The sequence below is a fragment of the Lepus europaeus genome, chromosome 11, assembly GCF_033115175.1.
Source record: "Lepus europaeus isolate LE1 chromosome 11, mLepTim1.pri, whole genome shotgun sequence".
Classification (NCBI taxonomy): domain Eukaryota; kingdom Metazoa; phylum Chordata; class Mammalia; order Lagomorpha; family Leporidae; genus Lepus; species Lepus europaeus.
The window spans coordinates 116,062,776-116,069,032 of record NC_084837.1 but is presented as its reverse complement, the minus strand read 5'-3'; the positions used below and the strand labels follow the sequence as shown (position 1 = coordinate 116,069,032).

Below are 6,257 nucleotides of genomic sequence, written 5' to 3'. Positions count from 1 at the left end.
GGGGCTGACACCAGGTTCAGGGGCAGCAAGCCTGGAGCCACACCAGGGCCAGCCACAGGGGCGCGCATCCTCCCCGGATCAGGGAGTGCGGCTGCTCTGCCAGTGCCTCCCGGCGACTGGGGACACGGGCGGGGAGCTTTGGAGGCTGAGGTGAGGCCTGGGGTTGCACGGTGCTTCTCAGCGTCACAGGAAGTGAGGAGGACGCAGTTCAAACACAGCTTGAGACCGAAAGAAGCTGCATATTTCTCCGTGTGTGTCATCCGTCCCCAGATGGGTGCCAAACGGCTGCTGCTGCTCTCTGAAGCGGAGTTTCTGAGCGACTCCTAGAAGTGGGGCTGCAAGGGGCTTCAGGGAGGAGGCGACCCACCCCTGTTCCTCCAGCAGGTATGATGACCGCCCTCCCATTTGGCCTGGTGGGGTGGCTGGGGGCCAGATTGCCTCCTGACCGTACAGAACTGCCCCCCACGGCCAGCAGAAGTTCCCACCCTGCTGGACACCGTCAGGACACACAGAGAGGAATGCAGACACTGGCCGTGTCACAGCACAGTGCGGTGCGGCGTGCGGTCAGGGCTGGGCCAGGCCAGCTGGGCCTCACAGCCCGGGCCCATAGGCTTCATACAGAAGTCGTAGCGGGTGGCGGCCGCTGGGTATTTGGCCACGCCGAATCTCTGAATGCAGTCCACGACAGCCGGTTCACTGAAGGAGGAGAAGGCCAGGGAGGCCGAGGTGACAGCAATTTCAGGCACAGCGGGAGCCGATTAGCCTCCCACAGAAGGACAGCTTCCCGCTGGGCCCCTGACCCTGGCTGTCTTGGAGACTCAGAGTGCCGGTCATGGACGGAGAGCAGCACTGAGCAGTGAGGCGGAGACGTGTGCCCGGGAGGGACAGGCGGGGAGGCCGACCCAGGGCAGCGCTTCCCACCGATGCTCAGTTTTATTTTGCACTTTATTGTTTCATTACAAGACAATACAGGGTGATGTTTCCTTGGTACCTGTCCCCCACCCAGCCCCCCAATCAAGAAGGAGCTGTTTTTTTTTCTTCTCCCGTGGGAAGGCACACATCTACTCCTGTCATCTACTCTCTGCTCCACCTGCCCGACACAGACACGGCCCCAAGCTGCCCCCCACCCCGCTTCTTCTACGTTGTGAACCCTGGAACTCTTGCAAACCCAGCGCCCCAGGGGCCCTGGGCCAGCCAGAAGGGAGCATCCGTGCCCACGGGGGTGTCAAATGATGGGCAGCCATGCCTGGAGGTCTGCACGGTCGAGCCCCAGCCGAGCCCAGCCTGGCTTCTTGCCTTTCTCGGATTCTGAGCCCGTCCCCCACAGCCTCCTTACTCTGCCTTTGCGAGTGGCCTTTTCTGTCCCCTTCCACTTTGGGTGACTCTCCTCACCCTCCTCCAAGTCCCTTGGGGGTGCTGCCCGTGAGCACAGGGACCGAGGGGCCGCTCGGTCATGCTGGAGAGATGCTTCCCACAGACGGTCCTGGCTACCCCGTTGCTCCGGCAGGGAGGTGCAGCCCGCGGTGTCCTCCTCCTGGCTCCCTCCGCTTCAGGGCCCTGGAGAGAAGCGGCTGAGATCCCTGCGATGCCTCTTGGCCCTGGGAATCACCACTCTCAGAGAGGGAAAAGCGGAATGATTTGAATATTTGGGATTCCAGACGTGGTGCTGTACCAGGTAGCAGGAGCTCTATCTCCCCGACAGGATGTGGGGTGAGAGTGGCTGAACCGAGGGTGAAGATTAGCTGACCGGAGACGTGGACGAAGACTCCCGGGCCATCCATCCAAACCGTCTTCCCCGCATCCTCAGAGCTGGGGCTGCAGAAGCTTTTCTAGCCTGCTGTGGGCTCCAGGTCAGGTGGGGGGTGATCAAAGGCTGGGCTTGGGAACTGAACTGGTGGCCAACACCTCGGACTCCCTGGCTAGGGAAGAAAGAGCCCAGTGAAGGAGGCTGGGGGTGGTGGTGGTGGGGGTTGTCTCAGGTCCACAGGAACAGTTGAAAGTGACAGCAAGAAGCCCACAGCATCTGCGTGGCTGTGGTTCCTTAGTGATCACCCACTGGGCACGAGCTTGCAATGCTCTGTAGTCCACTGATGACTTGTACAGCTAAGAGAGTGACTGGACGCTTGCACCAGCCCTGGCAGGTGGGGAGCCCGGGCCGAGGGCTGGGGGTGTGCGTCTGTGCCCTCCCCAGCAGAGTCAAGGCAAGGCGGGCTTTCCTTTGCAGCTGGCACACAGCCCCCTGAAACGCCATTAAGAGGAAGACACTAGCATCTGTCAAGACCTTAGTGTTTTTCAAAGTGCAGTGTTTGGAATTCTAGCCCCGAGCCATGTCCTGTTAGAGGAAGGATTCACGGGTCGGAGAACCTGGCAAAGCCACAGCATCCGGTCCCTCCCGGGCAAACTCGGTGCTCATCGGAAAAGTGAGGCAGCGCCTCCCGTGCTGCATTCTGGGACCCCTGCTGTTCATTCGCCGAACATCTGGGATGCTGAGCTCCAGCCTGGCGCCGTGGCACAGCGGCAGTGGCAGGCTCTGCGGGTGTGGCTCCAGGCTGAGGGCAGACTTGGTGGGGTGGGGCTGTGACAGCTGGTGCTTACTAGGACTGTCCTACACACTTGACAGAGGGTATTTTTAGGTCTTTGAGCCACCTCCAGGGCCAGTGCTGAGTCAGGGGGCTGGGAGTTGTCCCTGTGGATGCACAAGCTGGCACCCCATCCCTGGACACTGTGTATGTGTCTGGGAGACACCTGGGCCAGGTGACCACGGACGGCCCTGGGCAGATCCCAGGCACCCACTCTGGGCTGCTGCCAAGCCCTGCTGGTCTGTGTTGCACCCCCATGGAAATCTCAGGGACTAAAAGGCTGCTCTTTCAGCACAGTTAACACACGTGATGTAAATGTCTGTGCTTGCAACGAGCGGGGCTCTACCCATCATGCAAGGTGACGGCGCGAAAGCGCCACTGAAATCTTAAGCCAGGACGGCTGATGGTGCCAGCTCAGGTGACCTCTAAGGCTAAAAATGCAGCGCCCCCTGCAGGCAGACACTTCCCACCCGCTGTTTGTCCCAGGAACGCCCTAGGTCCTCGCTAGGATCACAGAGCCCGCTGATGGCCCAAGTCCTTGGAACCCTGCCACCCACGTGGGAGACCCAGATGAAGCTCCTGGCTCCTGGCTTCGCCTGGCCCAGCCCCTGGCAATTGAGGCCATTTGGGGAGTGAACCAGTTGATGGAAGATCTCTGTAACTCTGCCTTAAAGAAAAAAAAATAATTCTTTGTATTATGTCTGTAACTTTAAAGTCTAAAATCAGTACAAACAAACAACAACACACCAAACTCACAGCATGTGCCAAGCCCCGTGCAGGCGAGCTCGCCTCGCCCTGTGAGCCCCAGCTCCGCAGAGTGCACTCCTACCCGGTCCCATACCCGCCCCCAGCAGGGTGGCTTCCACCGACCACGCACCCCGACCTCTGCATCCCTCTCCCAGCCTCAGGGACCCCTGCCCACTTATCCTCACCTCCCAACGCAAGTCGTATCCCGCACGCACGGAACCCATCAGTGCGGTAGGGACGCATTCTGTAAGTTTCGCCTTTTCTAACAGTGTGGACCAATGCATGTCACCTAAGTCGTTTCATGCAGCGGCCTCCGCCTCCTGGGGGCTCGCCGACCCTGGGGGCGCGCAATGATTCTCCCAGGTTGAGCCGCTCCAAATGCCCGCCTGGAGACGAGGCCGCAGCGCCCTCTCCCAGGGTGCCGCCTTCCCTTTCCTGCGAACCTTTCCCTTTCCTGCGCCCGGCCCCTGGCACGGCACGGCCCGGCCCCAGGCGAGGCTAGGCCCGGGTCCCACCTGTGCACCTGCCTCACGTGCACTCGGGACGCCTCTCATCACCAGGTCGGCCTGGTGCGGTGAGGATGGGGGCGTCTTCTTGTCGTCCCCGCCAGGGGGCGCAAGCGGGGCCCGGGGGCGGGGCTCGGGGCGGGGCCGGGCGCCCTCGGATCGCGAACCCGAGCCCGAGCCGCCCGCAGCCCGACGCTGACCGGGGCGCTGGGCTGCCGGCGGCGGGGACCACGCGCGGCGCGGAGGCGGCCCCGGACGCGGACGCCAGGTGAGCCGACGGCGTGCCCCGGCCTGCGCTCTGCGCCCCTCTCCGCGCGGGGCGGGGGAGGGGGTGTGTCCGGGCGCCCCTTCTCCCTCCTGCCGGTCCCCGGAGCCAGGCTGCGTCCCGGCTCCGGCCCTCGCCCCTGCAACCCCGCACTGGACGAAGCCCCGGGCTGCGGGTGGCGGTGCCTGGTGCCGTCCCCGGGCCTGAGAGGAACGGCGGCGCGCGCCCCCCAGCTCCTGCGCCCGGGCCCGGCGTGCCCGCGCCCTGGCCCCTGCGCCGGAGCCCGTGCGTCCCGCCGCGCGCAGCCTCGCCTTCACTCCGCCGGGGGCCGGAGCGGGTGGGTCCCGGGCCGCGCGGCTGCAGCGCCGCGGCCTGGGCCCTCGGACCCGCGCGCGCGTGTGCGGCCGCCGGAGCCCGAGCGCGGGACGAGCTCCTCCCCGGCTCGGACCTGCGTGCGGCTGCTTGGCGCGCTTTGCCGAACGGGCTTTGGCACAGCTCGCTCACCTTGGCGCTTTACAGATGTGCGAGTGAAGTTTATATATATATATTTGGAATAACATCAGCGCTGACTCGGGAAAGGCAAGTCCGCGCGCTCTTGGGCCTGCCTAGCCTCAGTCTGTTGGGTCTCGTGGTTTTTAATTTTTAATTTTTTTTTAAGTCTGTGCACTCCTTCCAGGGCCGCTGGTCCAGCGGTGCCCGCCTCCGCCTTGCCCCTGGCAGGCAGAGCAACTGAAGCTTCGGGCCCCGCTGGATGCCCGCTGGGATGCCCAGCGCGCGCAGTGGCCGCCGGAGCGAGGTCCTGGCTTCCAAGCAGATGCGGCCGGGCACCGCAACCCGATCACAGCCTCGGGGGCGGCGGGTCCTGCGCATCTGCGCTGCAGAGAGGGTCCTTGTGGGGGGTGGGGGTGGGGTGCCCTACCCAGTGAGGCAAACATTTAAAAAATGTGATTTAAAATGCAGCACGACTCAGTTCCTATAGATTTTTGTTGGCACCGAAGTTAAATTCCTTTGGAAAACAACAGGAACAAAAAATCCTAGCCCCAAAATTAATGCGAAGGAGCAGATGGGAGCCCGGGGGGGGCGGTCACCGTGAGCCTCTGCAGGGCTGGGCCGTGGAGTCTGGGCGATGGGCAGGATCCCCGGGGTGGCCGCACCTGCTGCGTAGTGCCTCCTGCCCACTGAGGAGATGTTCTGGCTGGCAGCCGAGTTTGGGGTTGGGGTTAAGGTCAGGGTTGCAGATTCTGACTTGGAAGCGTGTGTGGCTGGCTGTTGCCACCTGGCTCCCTGTCCCCTACACGTCTCTCTCCAGCCCATTCCAGTGCCCCAGCAGCCCCGTCCCGGGCCCCCACGTTTATAGCTCGTTCATCACAAAGTCCTTTCCACATTCTTCTGTGATATCTCCGGGAATTATTTCCCTGTCTGTGCTCCCTCTGCCCCCCGCCCCCCTTAAGCCCTGTCCAAATTACAGTAATCATCTCTCCTCCCCGACTCCTGGCCAGGAGTGGCTGGCTTGATTTTAATCCATCATCGTTCATGCTGACAGATTAATATTCCGCAAGTTCTGATTTCACCACATCATTCCACTCCAGAAGTCACAATGGCGCCCCGGTATTCACTTCCATTTAACTTCTCTACAACGTGTTCTGGGAGCGGGGCTCCGAGTGCCAGGGACTGGCGCTGCGTGCCGGGGCTTCCACCGTGATCTGTGCAGGGTGGGGGTGTGTGTGTGTGTGCGCACAGCACACCCAGGACACGGACGAGGGAGAAGTTCATTCTGTGTGGGAGGAGCCAGGGCAGGGCTGGGCTTGGGTGCCCCAGGAGGGGTTCAAGGACATGGGTGGGCTTGGGGACCGGGGCTGGGGGGGGGGGGGGACGCCGACACCAGGCAGAGGGCGGAGAAGGTGCGGGAGGGAGGTGCCTGCGCCAGGACCCGCCTTTCTCTGGGCATCGGAACTGTTTGGTAATTCTGGTTGCTCTGCTGGTTCTTCCTTGCCTGACACCTTCGTCTGCCCACTCAGCCGCCTTGTCCTGGAGTGGGCTGCCCCCTGCTCTCCCTCCCTGCGTGTTGTATACCGTGTGTCCTCCTGGCTCAGCCTGCAGGCGCCCCAGTGGACGTGCCTCCACCCTGGAGTCCTGGCCGCCAAGCCTCGCCGACTCCCC

The 6,257-nt window shown here is 63.0% G+C and overlaps 1 protein-coding gene across 2 annotated transcripts in view; it reads left to right on the top strand.

Annotated features, from left to right (window-relative positions):
* The first annotated feature begins 310 nt into the window (after nucleotides 1-310).
* THSD4 (thrombospondin type 1 domain containing 4) overlaps nucleotides 311-6,257 on the top strand; it is a 409,353-nt gene continuing 403,406 nt past the window's right edge. Inside the window, exon 1 of one of the 2 annotated variants that reach the window (XM_062206542.1) lies at nucleotides 311-384. The gene's annotated coding sequence lies outside the window, so the exon portion shown is untranslated. Of the gene's footprint in view, nucleotides 385-4,040; nucleotides 4,101-6,257 lie in introns of those variants that run through there. The other variant, XM_062206540.1, reaches the window with a different exon arrangement.